This window comes from Chelonia mydas, chromosome 1 (genome assembly GCF_015237465.2).
Source record: "Chelonia mydas isolate rCheMyd1 chromosome 1, rCheMyd1.pri.v2, whole genome shotgun sequence".
In the NCBI taxonomy this organism is placed as follows: domain Eukaryota; kingdom Metazoa; phylum Chordata; order Testudines; family Cheloniidae; genus Chelonia; species Chelonia mydas.
Window position 1 is genome coordinate 199,382,015 of NC_057849.1, and position 18,069 is coordinate 199,400,083.

General features: G+C 48.0%; 1 long non-coding RNA gene across 1 annotated transcript; it reads right to left on the reverse strand.

Annotated features, from left to right (window-relative positions):
• Positions 1-364: 364 nt before the first annotated feature.
• Positions 365-17,757, reverse strand: LOC122462205. The gene is made up of 3 exons (XR_006284623.1): positions 17,371-17,757; positions 2,884-2,990; positions 365-428 (listed from the first exon to the last, which is right to left on the reverse strand). It is a non-coding gene; the product is annotated as an uncharacterized LOC122462205 (long non-coding RNA).
• Positions 17,758-18,069: the final 312 nt, after the last annotated feature.

An 18,069-nucleotide genomic window follows, 5' to 3' on the forward strand; every position in this document is an offset into this window, starting at 1 on the left:
CCAGTTACTCCTGTACTGACCCCAATAACCTGAGTGTTTGACCAAAGAACATCATTCTGTACCTCTCATTGTCAGAATCATATTGGTTCTCTCTTTCATTAGTGGAATATATTTAAACCCTGGCTTTTTACAATTTTCCTGAGTCCCTACTATTGTAGACCAGCCCAGTTCTACTGTGAGCCTGTGCACCGCACACTGGCTTTATCCTTAACAGGACATTTTGGTGTCCAGAACACAGAGATGTCACAGGTGAATGGAAGCTTGGGGGCATCACAGCAGCGATCAGAATGAAGCAAGAAACGTAGCGCAGCCCCAGGTCACTTATCTTCCCTGCTTGGATAATGGGATCCTGGCAGCCTCTCTCCTGTTCGTGAGGTTGCAGCTCTAAAACCTATTTTCCATGGAAATCCTCCAAGATAAAGTGAATGCTGGAAGAAAGAAAAAAAAACAGGGGTGGTGGTGGGGGGGATGCTATTTAATGGGCATGCACGCTGCAAAAACAAACCATTGTGAAGGAGAGTACTGCAGCAGCTATGGTGTTAAGGCTGATGCTTTGTGGGGATGGCAATGCCCATGAACAGGCCTCCGCTCTGAGCCCTCCTCTGCACAGCCATCTATCCCTAGATCCCTTCCCAGACCTGTTCCACCAGGCCTCAGCCTGGAAAGACTGAAAACCTGGGGGGTTGGGGGGCCCCTTCCCCAAACAAAACCCATGAAAACCCAAATGCAAAAACAAATGAAAAACATTTTCAATTCAAATGAGCTGAAACCATGCAATTAGTTTGCTTTCAAACTTTTACATCGAGAAATTGGCAAATTTCAAACAAAACGAAGCTTCTTGTAAAAAATTTCCTTTAGTTTGAAAAGCCTTAAAATCCAAATCCAGACACACACGTTGAAGACAGTATTTCAACCAGCTTTACTAATGAGACCTAAGGCCAGTTTGAACCATAGGGGAGCCACTGAGGTCAGTGAATTACACCAGTTTACATCAGGGTTGGATTTACTCTTAAATCCTTTAAATCAGTGCTGATGGAGCCCAACCTGCAGTAAGGCCAATAGGGGTCCAGTTGATTGCACCCAAACACTGGACGAGAGAAGCAAAATCCCAGGATCTCTCGGGTTTGTCTGTGCTGCAAGTGCTGCGGTGGCACAGCTGGGGCGCTGCAGTGCAGACCCCTGCTACAGTGACAGAAGCAGCTTTTCCATCACTGTAGTAAATCCACCCCTGCGAGAGGCAATAGCTAGGTCAATAGAAAATTTCTTCCGTTTGACCTAGCAGTGTCTTCACTAGGGCTTAGGTTGACTTAACTATGTCTCTCGGGGGTGTGTGTGAATTTTTCACACCCCTGAGCCACGGAGCAAGGTTGATTTAAGTTTTCAGTGTAGCAGAGCAGGCTTAACACCCAGCAGAAACCCAAAGAGGAGCAGGAAGGATGAAGTAATTCCTTGCCCATTTTGGTTACCGAGGCCAGGTCTACACTACAAACTTATATGGTTATAACTACATTGCTATGGGGTGTGAAAAATCCACCCCCCCACCAAGAGATGTAGTTATAGCGATCTAACCCCCAGTATAGACAGTGCTATGTCAGCAGGAGAGCTTCTGGCACAGCTGTGCTGCTGTAGACAAGCCCTGAGGCTGTTTCCTCCCGCCCAAAGCGGCCCCACCTGTCTCTCACCTGCTCAGTGCTCAACTCTAGGGCAGCGTTCAGTTGCGGGGCTGGACAAGCAGCCCATTGGTGCTGAGTGAAGTACAGGGAGAGAAGAGAGGGAAGGAAGGAGCACCTCTACAGCGACATCCACCACACCAACAACTCCCATAAATCCAGCAACAATATCGCCTGACCAAAAAAGGGGCCAAAAGAAAGACATGGCTAGAGGTCACACCTCAGTGACCACGCTGCTTCACTTCCCTACCGCTTTCTACACTGTCAGCCACAACGTGCTATGATCTGTTTCCGTGATACAGTGCTGCCAACCACAAAACTCCAGACACCCAAAATCCTGAGAGCAGCCCCAACATTGTGAGTTGTGGGAGAGGAAGTTTGTCTGTCTGCCTTTGGCTGCTTGACTCCCCTGCCTACCGTAGCATATAAGACGCTGCCTGATGGAGAGGAGCCGCCAGCTTCTCCCCAAACCCCACCAGTCTGTTTCATTAATTCTGTACCTCCCAGCTCCATATCTGCCTGCCCACAGCCCAGCTATTAATTATACACCCCCTTACCACTCCCCCAACCCCACATCTAGTCTTCCTACAGCTGTGGAGGTTCTTCACCCCCCTCTCCTGGGCCTGGAGGAGCAGCTCCAAGGAGGTTCTTCTCCTCCCACTTCCCAGGCCTGATGTTGCAAGGATGGGAGGGGAAGCAGCACAGAGCAGGCTGACCCACTGTTCACAGGAGGTGTCAGGGCTGGGGCATATCTTAGAGCACCCTCTTCCACCAACACCCCAGCTTGCTCTTGCTGAGCCAGCATCCTCCTGGGAGCAATTCTGCCTGGGACCTCCTCAGAGAGTCCAGGCAAGGTAGTTTCCAGCCCAGTCAGTTTTTGCAGTTTCTTTTTCTTTTATTTCAAGTCAAGTCTGTCCCTCAACCCCTGTAAGTTCCTCAACCCAAAAGTTCCTGGATCTTACGTCAGAGCCTCTGTGATAAAAGGACTTCCCTTCTGTCCATTTTGTTTCTGGGAGTGCTTGCTCCCAGCAGTAGCTCTAGCATCTGACAGGTACTGCAGCTCTCTCTTCATTTCCTGCTTGACCTTGTATGAAGATCAGCCAGTTAAGCTGCAGATCTTTTCCCAGGTGCAGCAGGCAGGGCTAATCAACCAGCCAGCCACCTGCTGGCCTCTGACCTCAGTGGAATAGCATCCTTTATAACCTTCACATACCTCCTTCCCCCTTGAGTGGGCAGGTCGGGGCACTGGACAGAGCTCCCCGTCTTCTGCTGTTCAGGAAAGGAAGTCTGCATTCCAATGGTGCTTCCCAGCCTGGTGCTCTATTTGAAATCAAAGGCTGTAAGGCTAAGTACCAACACGTCACACAGGCATTTGAGTTTTTCATGGTTTGGAGCCACCTTGGTACCTCATGGTGTGTGACCAAGATAAAGGGTGTACCAACTAGGTAATGACTCGTATTTACAGCCCAGTGGATGGCCATGCATTCCTTCTCAAAGACAAGAGTATCAGATTTCCCAGTCAAGGAATTTTCTACTTAGGTACAGGATAGGGTATTTTTGTCCATGAAAGCTTTGGGATAACACTGCACCCATAGTGCAGTGCAAGGTGTGTGTTTGGAGAATTCATTCTCCGGAGAAATCAGGGCTGTGCAATCTGGCTTGTTGACTAAAATCTGTTCAATTTTCCAAAATGTTTGGACACACTGGAGTGACCACGTGACTTGTCCAGGAGATGATTCTTTAATGAGGTCAGTAAGCATTGTGGCTAATAGGATGAAGTTGGGCACAAATCTTCTATAGAGCCCAGCTAGGCCTAGTCCTGTTTTTTTGTTCTTCGTATGGGAGTGTTTGCTAGGGCCACAACTTTGTCCACTAAGGGTTGTACCTTACCGTTCCCTACTAGATACCCCAGATATTCATTTCCCATTTTCCCACCTTGCACTTCTTTGGATTTGCTGTTAAAGGGGCCTCCTGTAGGACTTGAAGAAATCTGCTAGGTCTGGTGGTGGGTGGGCCAGTATTGACTGTAAATCACCATGTCATATAGGTAGGCAGCAGCATAGCATTGATGGCTGTTGGGTACATACAGATTTCTCTGTGGATACAGGAAATCTGAATGGATTGATCTGGATCCAAGGCTGTGGGTGAGATGCACCCTTGCTGAAGTGCAGTTGGACAGGAAAATGTACCAATAGGCACTGGGGATGGTTGTTGAAAAAGGACTTGGGGCCCCTCCCTTGCAGCATGGGCTCAGTCTTCAATGAGTATGGGGCCCAAATCAGCTGATCCATCCATTCATGCCTTAATCTACCACAGACAGGCTAATCTGTTCCAAGAAGCAGACTGACTGCTGCTGTGTGGAACAAAATATTCCTGCTTTGTCTATACTATGAAAAATATCTGGTGCTAACAATGTCTGTTAGCAGTGACTACAGCTCACTGGGAACACAATTTAGCCATCAGTGTTGACAAGGACAAACTGGGTTCAGCACTGTTTTGGACACCATGATTAACACCTACCACGCAACAGTGTGGGGGTGTGAGTGCATGTATGCACACCTGCACCAATTCATCCGCATAAAGGGACACAACTCTGCATGAGCAAATATGCATGCACACTCACTAATGTGCATGACTCTGTGAAGGAAGGTGCACATGTGTGTGAGAATTTGCATGCATGTAGGCTGTTGGATTTAAGGTACTCAGCACGGATATGGCTACAGGCCTTGGGACAGAATCTTCTAGATAGTTCAAAGCAGCTCATCTGTTAGTTCCAGCCTAGCTCCCGCCAAAAAACCCAAAACAAAAACAAAGAAGAGGGGTCTCTGTAGTATTAGAATTGTGTGCTAGTACGGGGCATTCCCTGGTATACAGAAGGGAAGAGAGAAGGCAGAGGTTAAACCATGATTTTTTGATCCCTCTTGCAGCAAGAGTATAGGGCATATTTTCATTCCATTATATAAAAATAATTTTGTCTGTTTTACGCAATCTGGATAGGTACCCTCCCCACCCTCCATTCATGGGCATTTGTAGGAGTCAAGGTCCTGGGGTAATATAGTTGCAGGTGTGCATGAGCGGTCCCTGCTCCACAAGGATTGCACTGGATTGTAAAGACAGAAATTCAGAAGTAGAAATGAAAGAGGTTTTTTAAAAAAGTAGCAAACTTAAAACATTGTTAAAGGTTAGAATGATTTAGAACACCCAGTCTGAGTGGCCACGCTTGGCTGTTCTCAGAGTACGTGTGAGGTGACTGCATGGACAGCGCTTTTGCAGTGGCCAGGAAAATTGCGCTCCTCACAGCCTCTTTCGTTCCTCAGCTATCTCTGCGAGAAGCCTGGTGGAGAAAGATACCTGCCTGCATACAGGGAATTGGTACAGATCAGCTCATGCTTCACTCTGCCAGACTGGGAGCAGTTGAACTCTAGGCGGAACACCTGCTCCCCTATCTTGGCAGTGGTGGTGGTGGGAAGAAGACATTCCAGCCACATGATCTACTCTTGTATCTCTTTTGCCAGGGATTAATTTTATTCTTAACAATAAAAATTGTGGCCAGATTAATGCCAGATGACCTCACACAAAGTGTGTGCATACCTGAAAAAGACACAGGACAGGCAGTACAGAGTCAGATACCCACTGCTAGATGCAGTAATGTTGTACTTCCGTATGTGGGTTATGCAATTTTTTTAGTTGATCTTTAGTATCATACTGTAACATGACAATAAGTTGCCTGTTCCAAAGAGCCAGACTTCTAAAAGTGGAAGCACCCTATCAGCAAATGCTAACTGGCTGGCTCCAGGGTGCTACCCTCAAGAGTGACATCATAGTATCAAAAACACCAATTGGCTGGCACTGTGAAAATAATTCCTATGATAATACTTTCAAATGTGACAACGTGCAGGACTCTCCACTCATAGCTTAGTAGAAGATGAAATAACTTATAAAAGACCATATTCCCATCTATGCACAGGAACGGCATTAGTATCATAGTCACGGGGAGGTAACAGGTCTTAATATTGCAGTTACTAAGAAAGAAGGAAATTTAGGGCTAGGTAGCCCCCAGCCAGCAAGAAAGGGTTAAATGCTGAAATGGAGAAGACATACTGTCTTGTTACATTACCTGTCATAGGTACTGGAACTAGGGGTGCTATTGCACCCCCTGGCTTGAAGTGGTTTCCTCCATATACAGGGTTTACAGTTTAGTTCAATGACTCTCAGCACCCCCACTGTACAAATTGTTCCAGCGCCCCTGGTAGTAGCTGCCCTACTTGGAGGGAAGGGACTTCATCTGTGGCTCATTGAGAGGGGGTGTGCATGTGAAACGGTTATTATGGATGGATGGACGGACAATTCTGTTCTTAGATGCAAATGGTTGAACTTTGAGTGTTCCCTGAAGATCTCTGCAATGGTAGTAAGCTGGACAGTATAGGGTTCCTGGAAAGCCTTTATACTTTGTGAGCTAAAATGGCCAGTATTACAACAGTGAATTTCCATTCAAACCTGAATTTTCAACTCTAACTTTCTCAAAATATCTTTTCCTAGTGGGATTTCTTGCCAAAGGATTGTGTTTTGGGCAAGTTGCATGTAATTTGGAAAAAGGTATTTTGGTGATACAATAATTAAACAGAAAAATAAGGGTTTTAACTTTTTGAAAAGTTTTCTATTGTTTTTGGTGGGGCATGGGTAACACCAGCTTGGTCTGAATCTCCACATTTGTTTTATTCACTGTCTTTAATTCAGTGAGATCTAGTGCGAGATTCATTTTTACAAAACCAGCTAGGCCCTGTCTATATTAAGAAATTTTGTACTTTTGTAACTACATCCATGTAATTACATTCGTGCAAATTTCCTTAATGTAGACAGGGCCTTAATTAACCATGGTGATATCTACAATAAATAACTGAATCTCTGATAGATCCATGATGTCTCTGCAGAGTTTATAGACTTTGAGTGGTTGTGTGGAGTTTATAAGCTCCATATACGAGGTTGCTCAGTTTCAAAATGCGTTCATTGAAGTAACAGTGCTTTAACTGAGCTCATATTTCTTTATCTTATTGCCTGACAGCCTCCAGGAATTTAATATGAAGATCAAGAACCTGCTGTCCCTTCCCTGAGCAATAGTATGCCGATATGTCCTCTCCTCAGCCCGGCATTCTCAGCTCAAAGGAGAGTAGAGGAAAAGGAAGAGAGAATTTCTGATGGCTTCTCAGCGCAGCTTGTCAGAGGCAGATTTAGGCCATTGGAAGTCATTACAACAGAAGCAACCTCTTAGTGTTTCTCCTTATTTTATAGACGCTGCAAAATAAAGGCAGAAAAAGTATAACTCTGGAGGGCTTCTCTTTCCTCCCTTTTGTGCTTCTGTCATTGCAGTTGACTCTTCTGCTAAGCTGCCTGGGAGCTGTCACCCTGTATAGTCTCTATGAGATCTACGGCAATCCAAAGCAGCAAAAAAGTGTGTGTGTGTGTGTGTGTGTGTGTGTGTGTGTGTGTGTGTGTGAGAGAGAGAGAGAGAGAGAAATCCAGGAGGCCGATGAAAGGAAAGTGATGAAGTAAACAAAAAAAAACACAACAAAAAGCCCATGACCAGGCTGGATTGGTTGTACTCAGTGTTTGCACACTCTGGAAATATCACTAATGATGAAGAGGAGGCAACAAATTGCTTTGAAGCCTGCTGTGATCCTCTCCCTATTCTCTGTCACCCTGGAGATGACCTGTGTGCATTGGTGTTTCTTTCTTTCTCCCCCCTCTGGGATTTAATAGATGTGGTAACCTTTGTGCTCTTTATTGTGCAGCCAGGAAATAAAATTCCACTCAGTTAAGCCACATTGTGAGTGGAAATGCAGCCGTCAGCTCAGGTAGACTTAAAATACTAATGCTCCAAAAATCCAAGTCATCTGACCTCTAAACGCTGCCAGGAGCCGAAAAGCTGCTCCGGAGAGCTAGTCTCCACCTCCCCCCCACCCATATCTTTCCCCAACCTACCAAAAAACCCAATCCTGCATCCACTGAAGTAGACAACAAATCCTGGACCCCTGTTCACCCACTACAGCATACAGATAATTCCTATTGACTTCAATGGCAATGACTCAAATTCTGCCCGGAGAGAATAGGGCACAAGATTGGACCTGTCACTGCACTATATTACAGTATTGCCTAGAGGCCTGTTGAGCATGGTGCCTTACAACCAAAGATAGTCCCTGCCCTGAAAAGCTTACAATCTAAGCAGACAAGGCAAACAAAGAACATGGACTGGAGTTTGGTAACTCACTGGGTCCCCAGCTCCAGTGCTAGGGAGAAGTACCTGCACCGGAATTCTTTGCTGCTCCCCCGGAAATGGACTCAGGGTGCAGATTGGGAGAAAAGAAGCTGTACTAGACTTCTGTGCTCTTGTGGAACAAGCACTGGCTGCAGTCACTTGGAAGAGCCTTAAATCAGGCATCTGTCCATGCTGTGAATGGACTCTGTCCCCACTAATCATTTGCATTAGTCTGATTGCTGGTGAGTGTTCTGTGGCAGCCAGAAAAGTCAGCAAGTCCCAGTGGGAATCTAGGACAGCTGGGTTCAGAACACCACCAGTTTACTGGTGTTAGCAGCCCTGTCCATCTAGTCAGCGTCAGCTTCTTCACTGAGTGGGTGCAGTGCTGGTCAGAGATGATACAAATCCTCATGAAGGGACAATTTATAGCATGCATTGAGTAACTAGAGTGCTGTAGTTTGGTCAGTTTCAGCCAACCCATAAATCTTTGTCTTAGATCAAGTCAAACGGGTACTAAATCTTCCTTTAAAGCTTGTAAGACAGTGCCAGCCCTCTTATTAGCAGGTACAGTTCCATTGACTGCAAACACTTGTTTGCATGTGGGTAAAGGCAGAATGTGACCCATCATACTCTGCTTATTATAACCTCACTTTGCTTCCCCTCCAACCTTTTTCATTCCCCCACCTCTGCCCTTCTTTGCCTTGTTTCTTTTCTTCCTCTACTGGTCTTCCCATTGTCTGCCTTTCCCTCTCCTCCTCTTTCTAATCCCTTTCTGGTTTTATCTCCTCCACTATCTGTCCCTTCTTCTGTCTCCATTACCCTCTGCTTGATCTTTTTTCTGAAAGATGTCGTGTACTTGTAATGGTCCAAACACTGCACACCAGACATTAGGGCTGCAAGTGACACATCTCCATCATTGACAGAACTCTGGGTTTAAAGGGTCAGACCTTGTTTCTTGTTCTCCAGATACAATTCTAATTCCCGGTGAACACACTGGCACAAGCCATTTCATCTTTTGCCAGATAATAAAATAACTCTCTGTGCCAGTCTCTCTGGGATTGTCACACCCTGTAATAGATCAGATCCTGGGGGGGGGGGGGGGGGGGGATAGGAATAGTAACACAACATATTCCAAGATTTCCTTGGTGTTGAGCAACATCATTTGTGTCTATAAGAAATATCCTTCCCTCTTGGATTATGTGATAAGTGACCATTTGCAGTTTATACAGAGCAGGAATATAGCAAGGTCGAGACTCACTGGTGCGGCGCCTCCCACTAGTCATCCTGGGAATTAGCTCTCCAGCCTCCAGAGCGCCCTCTGCAGGCTGGTGTCCCACTTGCTTCAGGCCCCTGTGTCCCTCTCAGACCCTGGTGCCCCTCTACATCAGGGTTCTGCCCCCTGTAGTACCCCTGCAGTCTGGGTCTCCCCTCCCTCTATCCCCACCTTGCCTCAGCAGCTACTGCCAATCCTCATCTAGCCCCCGCATACTGGGGCAGACCGCAGTCTATACCACTCATCAGCAAGGAGGGTTTGGACCTGCTGCCTTTGCCTAACCTTGGGCTGCCTCTCTGCAACCCCAGTACCTGCTTTAGGCCTTCAGCCAGGCTTGCTGTCTGGGGGTTTTCCAGCATGGAGCTCCCCAGCTCCTCTAGCCTTTCCCCAGCCCTACTTCACTCTCAGTACCATGGTGAGCTCCCAAGCAGTCAGGCCCATCTCTCCCTGAGCTCCTGGCTCACAGCCTTTTATAAGGCCAGCTGTGGCCTGACTGGGACGTGGCCCCAGCTGTGGCTGCCTTCCCCATCAGCCTAGCCTTTGGCTCGCAGCCCCAGCCCTCTCCCAGGGCTGGCTGTAACCCTTTCAGGCCCAGAGCGGGTGACCACCCCGCTACAAGGAAGAAGGAATGAACTGCATAAGGCAGATTGAAGACAGGGTAGAGGGAAATGTTGTCTCTATAGACCACAGGTGAAAGGCATCAAATAATACAGAGGGGATGTAGTCGTCTCTCCTCATCGCTTGGTGCAACCCCACCAGGAATATTTCATTCTCTCCTGGGCATCTCACAGCCAGAATGATATTAATACACTGGAGTGAGTAAAAAGAGCAACAACAATGATTAGGGAGATGGATTGGCTATATTATACTTTCCTCACTGGGCCAAAGTATGTATAGCTTGGCTTGGAGAGCAGGGCAAAGGGCATTGTCACAGTACACATTGCTCACCGCCAGGCTGGTGCCTTCTCCTAGTCATGCTGGGGATTAGCTGGAGGTAGACGCCCCAGCCCATGCACACCATCACTCAGTCCCTGATTCCGCCTACAACCCCCCTCCTCAATGGGCGGAACCACAGTATTCTCTTCACGACTCCACAGCATTCTCTTCACGACTCAGCCCTCTGGCTGTGCCATCATCCATGTTCCCCTCCATTCCAGGAGTTAGTATCATAGTCTAATAGCCCAGTCACTTCCCCAGTGGCAGGTGCAGGGGGGGACCGAAGCCTGTAGATTGCAGCCACGTGCTGTCCCCGCTCCAACTGCTCAGTATGTTTCCCTGGGCCACTTTCCCATGGTCCCAGCACCTTCTTCACCCTTACCTCAGGGTCTCAGCATGTCAGTCTTAGCAGCCAGCGAGGAGCTCCCTCTTGCTCCCATGGTCCCTGCCAGCAACTGCTCTGTCCATGGTGTCACATAGGGTTGCCAACTTTACAATTTCTGAAAACTGGACACCCTTGCTCCGCCCCCTCCCCAAGGCTCCACCCCGTTCACTCCTCTCTCCTCCAATCAAAACAGACACCTAAACCCTAAAACAGGAATTATTGCAGAAAATGGCATTTTTCCTACACCCTCTTTCAATCTTAACCATTATCACATGTTCAGAGGAAAGTGGGGGCGGTGAAGATTTGCTGCAATACTTATTCATTTTTGTCAAGGTACTTTAGGAAGTGTCAAGGAGTTGCTCACTACTACTAAAATAAGTACCATTACCTATATCCCTAACACAGCACTGAACCAGAGATGCTAACGAAAAGAAGGAAAAGACTGCTGCCATAACAACCCTTCAGCAGAGAACTGTGGGGATACTGATAGTTACTACACAAGGTACTTTGCATCATGAAATATAAAAACAGAAAATGCATTTCAGCAACAGAAACCTACTATGACTCTCCTTCTCTTCTCTGTACAATGAAAGAGAAACATGGCCATTTGCTGGCTACATTTTCATTTTGGCTGAAAAGTTCATTCTTTCCCCTGTCCAAAGAGACAGCATCTTAGCCTTACCTTCACCAAAATCACATTTAGATCAGGTGAAACATTCCTCTCCACAGAGATCTCTGTGCTGTGCAGTCAAAAGGTCCATGGCTCAACTAGGCAAGTCCTGTAATAACCCCAACAAGGCAGTGGGTATTTAGGACCCTTTTTAAGTAATATCATTGAGGAAGGAGGGAAAGGGAGAGAAAAATATAGGGAGAAGAATTGATACTGACTCTACTGAGCTAAACCTCCAGTGCCCCCCCCCCCCCGAAAAAAGGTTCCTAAAATGTTAAATAATCTGCAATACTGACACAATGGCACCCCCCCCCCCACACACACACACCCCCCAGAGCCGAGGATGCAGCACATAGTAATTCCAGGGTGTTGGGATCTGGTGGGTGAGCGGAAGAGAGGTATTGTGGTCTCCATGTTTCTCCTGGGCAATGAGTGGGAGGGGAGCTGTGTCTAGGTCTTGGCGTTTGTGTGTGTGTGGGGGGGGAGGGGTGTGCACACAGGTAGAGTGCATACCCTGGAAGGGGAGGGGGTGAGGCTCAGAGCCAAGGCAGTCCCTTTGGGGAAGCAGGGCACACGGGGGTTTTACTGCAGGGGCTGGCTGGGGACATGGCAACTCTGGGCTGTGGGGGGAAAGGAAAATCAGCAGCAAGGTGAAAATGCTGCTCAAAGCCCACTTACCCCACCAGGGGGCCAGCGGATCTGCTCTGCCCGGTGGGAGCAGGGATCCTCCCGCTGGGGCTGAGCAGGGATCCCTTTCCCTGCAGGCTGCATCGGGCAGGGGGCACAGCAGGCACACAGATGCAGGGGCATGCCCTGCCCCAGCTACTCACCCATACAAGGTGAGAGCTGGTGAAATAGGGGCACTGCCCAGGGGGCGGCAGGGCAGGAGCAGCAGCAGGGGGAGCATCAGAGCCTGGGCTGCTCCTGGGCATGCTTTCGCTGCCCATCCCCAGAGCTGGTGCCATCGCCAATGCTGCTACCACTAGAGGAGATGGTGAGGGGGACTCCAGAGCGGGTGCATGCTGGGTACAGCAAAGGGGGGGGGTGGCGGCGCATGGCCACTTGCTGTCCCCCACTGCCAGCTCTGTGCCACGATCCCCTCGCAGCGCCTCCCTGCCCACCAGCCCAGCCCCAACTGTTCTGGTGTCCCTGCAGGCGACAACCGGACTTTGGGTGTCTGGTCAGTGTTTCTGACCAGACACTGTCTGGTGCCCTGTAACGGGGTCAGCACCCACCTCTCATGCATGCTCCCTCTTCTCTGGCCTATATACTTGCAATCACAGTCTTTTCAGCAGTGGCACCTGCCTCTCAAGGGCAACCCCCTTTGGTTAGCTGGCTGTGAGCCTGCTTTTTGTTTTAGTTCTTATATCGGGGTGGCACCCCCTTCTTGTGGGCACCCCCCTGACTGATAGTTCTCTCAGTGGGTCTCCAGTGACTCAGCCCCCCGGCCAAGCCACATACACTGTCCCCCTTCTGGGGTATACCGTCCTGAGTTCTTATCACAGCCCTGGTATGGGGCTGTAACTCTTAGGCTTCTTCCCAGAGGCACTGCCTTCTTCAATCACCAGCCGGGACCCATCTTGGTACCCACAGGTGTTTCAGCAGGCCTCCCTGGGTGCAGTCTTCAACCAGACCAGCAGGGTCCATCTCAATACCTTCACTGGCCTGGCCAGGTTCTATGCTCAGTCCCCCTGGGCTTCAGCCTGCCCGCGCCGCCCTTCCGCTGGTCCTGCTGCTCTTCAGCCTCCTTCCCTGGGCTTCAGGCCTCTCTGCAGTGAGATCCCCACAGCGAGCTGTGCGCGGCACTGCTTTCAGTGCCTTTCAGCCCGCTGCCACACAGCCGTCACCCCTCCAGCTCCAGCCAACAACTGAACTTCTCTGCTCTGCTGCTTGTCTTGTATAGGACCCTTCTGGCCTCGGATTGGTCACTCCAGCAGCCCCTCTGATATGCTGCTCTTCTGCAGCCACTCTATAGACTGTCTGGAGGACTTCTCTAGGCTCTCATCTGGGGCAGGGTGATGCAAAGACACAAGGCCTCCAGCAGGGGGCTTCCGGACCTAGTCCACCCTGCCATATGCCCTTTTCATCTAGACTTTCTGGTTGAAAACTGGGCACTTGGCAAGCCTAGTGCCGCAGGACTCTCGGCCTGCTGGAGACATAGTCCTGACTCCTTGAGCTCCCAGCAACAACTGATGACTTCTGGCACAGCCGCTTCTTTTATATGAACCCCCTGGGCCTGGATTGGTTGCTTCCTGCAACTTTTCCCAGTTTGGCTGCGCCCAACACAGACTCTCTAGGCTGCTTGGAGGACTCACCTCCAGTGGTCATTTTACACCTGTGTTGGGTAGACATGCCATCACAGGCATGATCATCTGCCAATATTCTCCATTTATTAATGTGCCGATCCAAAGACCTCTGAGCACCACACAGTGTTGAAACAAGGACGGAGAGGAAGCATTTAGGAGATGCACTTACAAGGGAAGTGCATAAAATTTCAAGTATCTGGGAAAACACCTGGACCCTGACATATATTAGCCTGTGGGATGGTCTCATTCTGCTAAGTCTCCTCCATGCAGCTCCCTCAATATTGGGAAAAATGAGTTAGGTGGTGAGGACTAACAGAGGTTAATCAGAAGTGAAGACTGCTCATTTAAAGCACAGGCCTATGTCAGAGGAGCTGAGTTTATTTGCAGTGCCAACTCCGCCAAGCAAGGAAATCACAAATTAAGGCAACATTCGTGCCCAATGTTTTCCAAATGGAGAAACTGAGGCACAAAGCTGTGAAAAGACTTGCCCAAGGTCATATACAGGAGGACTCTCTTGATTCTCAATACTCTGCCTTAATCGCAACATTACACCAACTTGCACACTATCACAGCACATATCTATACATTGTGTATGCATAGTTGTTACACATTCCACTAAGGCTGCTTGCATGGGTTGTTCGGCTTCTTTTGGTGTTGTAGAGAAGACAAGCCTCCACTACAGATACTAAAGCACAAAAGCAGCATTTAAGGAGGATACATGCATACATGTTCCGAGTGTGCACACATCTAATGCACACAAATACATTGTCATGCACAGATCTGCATATATCCTAATCCTCACACACATGCATACATACATCCAGCATCTGCAGACAAGCACATATATAAATAGGCATGCACATATACATGGGTGCATATGTATAGGGCCAGATTTACAGATGGTACCAATCAGTTTAGCACCTACTCAACATGGCCATAAGGCATGCACAGAGTCCCACATATACACAGGCATATGTACTGGCCACACATTAATAAGCACTGGGATGCTATGTTACAGCTGCCAGTTTGGCCACCTCACAGCTCAGGTTTCAGATCCATCATGTTCCGGTCAACAGGAACCTCTGGTTCATTTACAAGGTATTGATGGAAAGGCTGCAAATGGTGGAGTGCGATACAGCAGGGCCCTCTTGAACCAATTAGGGTTAACACATTTCTGGTTAATGAGAGGTGTCGGTCATGATTGCAAATTAATATTTTCCAGTGGGCTACCCAAGTACTCAAATGTCAGTATTGATCAGACTTATCTTTGCCCAGTTAATACTGATGGATTCAACAGTACCATACGCCTGCTCATCTGTTAGCCAATCAAGATAAGCCCTGGACTTTTCCTAAGAGCTATATTTATCGTCATCGGGAATATTGATATATCTCAGTGCTACACACCAGCCAGCACTCTCAGAGGATGTGATACTACTCTGGAAATCATCCCAGACTGGATGACCCACAGTGTGGAGCACAATTGCTTATCTTTGGCTCAGGGGAAGCAAAGGATCCTCCTTTTGGAACTCGGGGCAGTTTTACTGGGACCTCCATATGTCCCCTGCATCAGAGCAGCACAGGGTCAGATGAGCAGAAAGCTCTATTTAGTTGCTTGTAGCAAATTTCATTACACAGTACAGCTGAGCTGAAGCTGCAAAACTGGGAGCAGGATTTTGACCCTAACCCCTCCTCTCTCCAAAATGAGCCATTTGGAACTCTGAGAGCCAGAGGTTCAGGTGAATTTAACCCTCTTGTTGCATGGGCATGTGGCACACCAGGGCTCTGGACATGTTTGGGAACAGCCTGCAAGAGGCACAGAGCAGGAATGAACTGGCACCTTGGGCTTTTAATATAGCTCTCTAAGCTGCTAGCCTGACTCAGTGGTAGTCTGGTGTGTGGACGCTGCGCCTTGTGGACAGGATTTGGCAGCGGCTATCAGTAAGAGGATATTATGCTCCAAGTCAAATGTTCGCTTTCTCCGTGTCAGAAATGCATACCACGCCTCCACCTTCAGCACGGGGAAACTGCATGAAGACTAAAACCTCAACACCGCCCACAAAAGCCCATTCTAAGCTGAAATGTAACCGCATAACAAGTTGGTGCAGGGGAGCGCATTTTGCCTCTAAGGCCAGAGTCCTCCCCTGCCATTAGCAGGAACAACTCCCATCAATTTCAGTTGGAATTGAACCCGTAGTGTGAGAAGCTGAACTGGGGTGGGGGCCTGGGGGAAAGAGGGTGAGAGGTTTAAGGCTGGTTCTGGTTTGGTGTGACACCAGGGGCTCAGAAGTGCAAGCTGGTGGCCAGGCTGCTACCGGACAAACACAGGCCCCTCTGTGTGTAGCACTGGCCTCTGTGCATGCTCAGTAAAGACCTCTTTCCTACAACTCTGCCTGCCTGCCGCATTGCTTATTGCTACTGAAACAGCGCTTCCTTTGGTAAAGGCTGGATTTCGGTCTAGGCAACCAGTCTGAATTAGAAGTTATCAGCAAAAGACTATTAAGTGGTGGCCTTACTCATGTTTCTAGTGGACAAAAACAACAACTCCTCACTGCCATGATTGTACCTTATTAGCTTCTATAGTATTGGTCTCAGCGGATAGACCAAGGTCTGAACGGTCCCTGGAGTCTGAACTCCACTGTGACAACACAGAGGTGGGGCTGCCAGATAGGATCTCCACACACTCTTGTTTGGCAGCATGGGGAAGCCTGCACAGCCACTGCCACCCGCGTCAAGTTTGTCGTTTGGATAAGTGAAGGACACCTGTCTCCAGAGCTCTTAACCGGACAATTTTCACCATTCACTACATTAAAAAATAACCACTTGACAATAGACATTATTAAATGGCACATCTCCTTGCCCCACAGTAATTGCCATGGTTTAACAGCCACAGATACGTTGCTGTTGTCTTTTTAATTTGATTTAAGTAAAAAATAAAATGTAAAGCCATTTGGCCTCATGCCACCCAACACAGGACTGCAGAGCAAGCGTGAATTATAGAGCAATATTTCACAACTTGTCGTGTCTTATTACTTAACTAATAACAATATTTACCCAGGGTTTTCCCCAAGCATCTGAGACAGGTTTAAAAGAAATCTTGATTAAAGAATGACAGCCAAAGTATTGGATATTAAATATAAATAAGAGTAATGTGAAGAGAGCGGAAGAGTTTACTGTTGTATCCTGGTAGTTTGCAGTAAATCAGTATGATGTGAAACTTCTTTCTCGACAGTCCTCCCCATCGCTAGCTCTTCAGACTCCAGCCAACACAAAACGTTGCCTGCTTTCTCACATGGACAAAGAAGTGCAGCTGTAGTGAACTGTGGCTGCTCACTGACAGATGTAATAGTCAGCAGTAGGAACTGAAACTGATCTTTGACACAATAATTGTTAGCTAGGAATAATTAGTGAGCTTTTACCCTTGCTGGGACTAATCACGAGGGAAACGTGATCATACATACCATTGTATTACAACCTCTGTCCACTAAGTATTCACTGAGTCCCCATTTATTTCAGGATCTAGCTCAAAATGGTCTGTACTGTGGCAGGGGCTATTCAGGGTTTGTAAAGCACTGTTAAGTGCTAAATTCATCAGAACACAGCTGTCCAGCAGCGGGAGACCTTGCAGCCCCACACGCCTGCAACTGCTTTTGACAGCTGTCCCTCCCAATAATTTTCAAAGCACGCTGGCCACTCTGTACAGACCCCAGCACACACAGCTGGGCAAGAATTCTCTTTCAGAAGAATGTGCTCCTCCCATCAAGCTCTATAAGCTCACATGCAAATTAATATAAAAGTAATAAATTAAGTTTAGGTATGTGCAAAATATCAGGACATTTGTGACAAAATTGTGAGAGTTGGTGTCATGGGGTCTACTCACCACTAGGGTACCTCCTTTTGGTTGGGATTAGCTCCTTCTTAGAGTGATGCCCCCTGCTGCTACTGGTTCACAAACCCTGCTGCCTCTCTCTTTGTGACTCAGGATGCTGTCTCTTCATAGTTTGGCCCTCCAGCCAGGTCACTGTATGTTTTCCCATTTGGGGGCATCAAAGTCTCCACATACAAACTGTTTCAGGCAGTCTTCCCATTCACTGCCCAGACTGCGCCAGTTCCCCATTGGGCACCTGGGCCCACCTTCTACTCCAGGTTCCAGTCCAGGGACCCAATGTCTAGCAACTATGGTCTTCTTGTTCCCAGACCCTGTTCTTATTTCCCTGGACTCCTTCCTACATCATCTGGTTCCCTTGTCTCTGGATTTACTAGTCCAAATTGCTGCTCCCACAGAGTAACTGCACACTACTTTCCTTACAGTCCCTTTCTGCTGCCAACTTCCTGTCTTTATGCCAGCCCTGTCTGATCCTTTTCAGCTGGTCTCCATTATCAGTCAGGCTTCCAGGCCCAGGCTGTCTCCCAGGTGCAGCCTATCAGTTAATTAACCTAATCTGCTCTGCTTTGTGTGGGATGGACACCCTGTTACAGTTGGCAATTGTGATGTTAACTCTCTGAGCAGGCCCACTGTGAACTAAATTTTTCTACATGACTGAGCAGAAGAAACAAGTTTAAAACAGATACAAGGAAA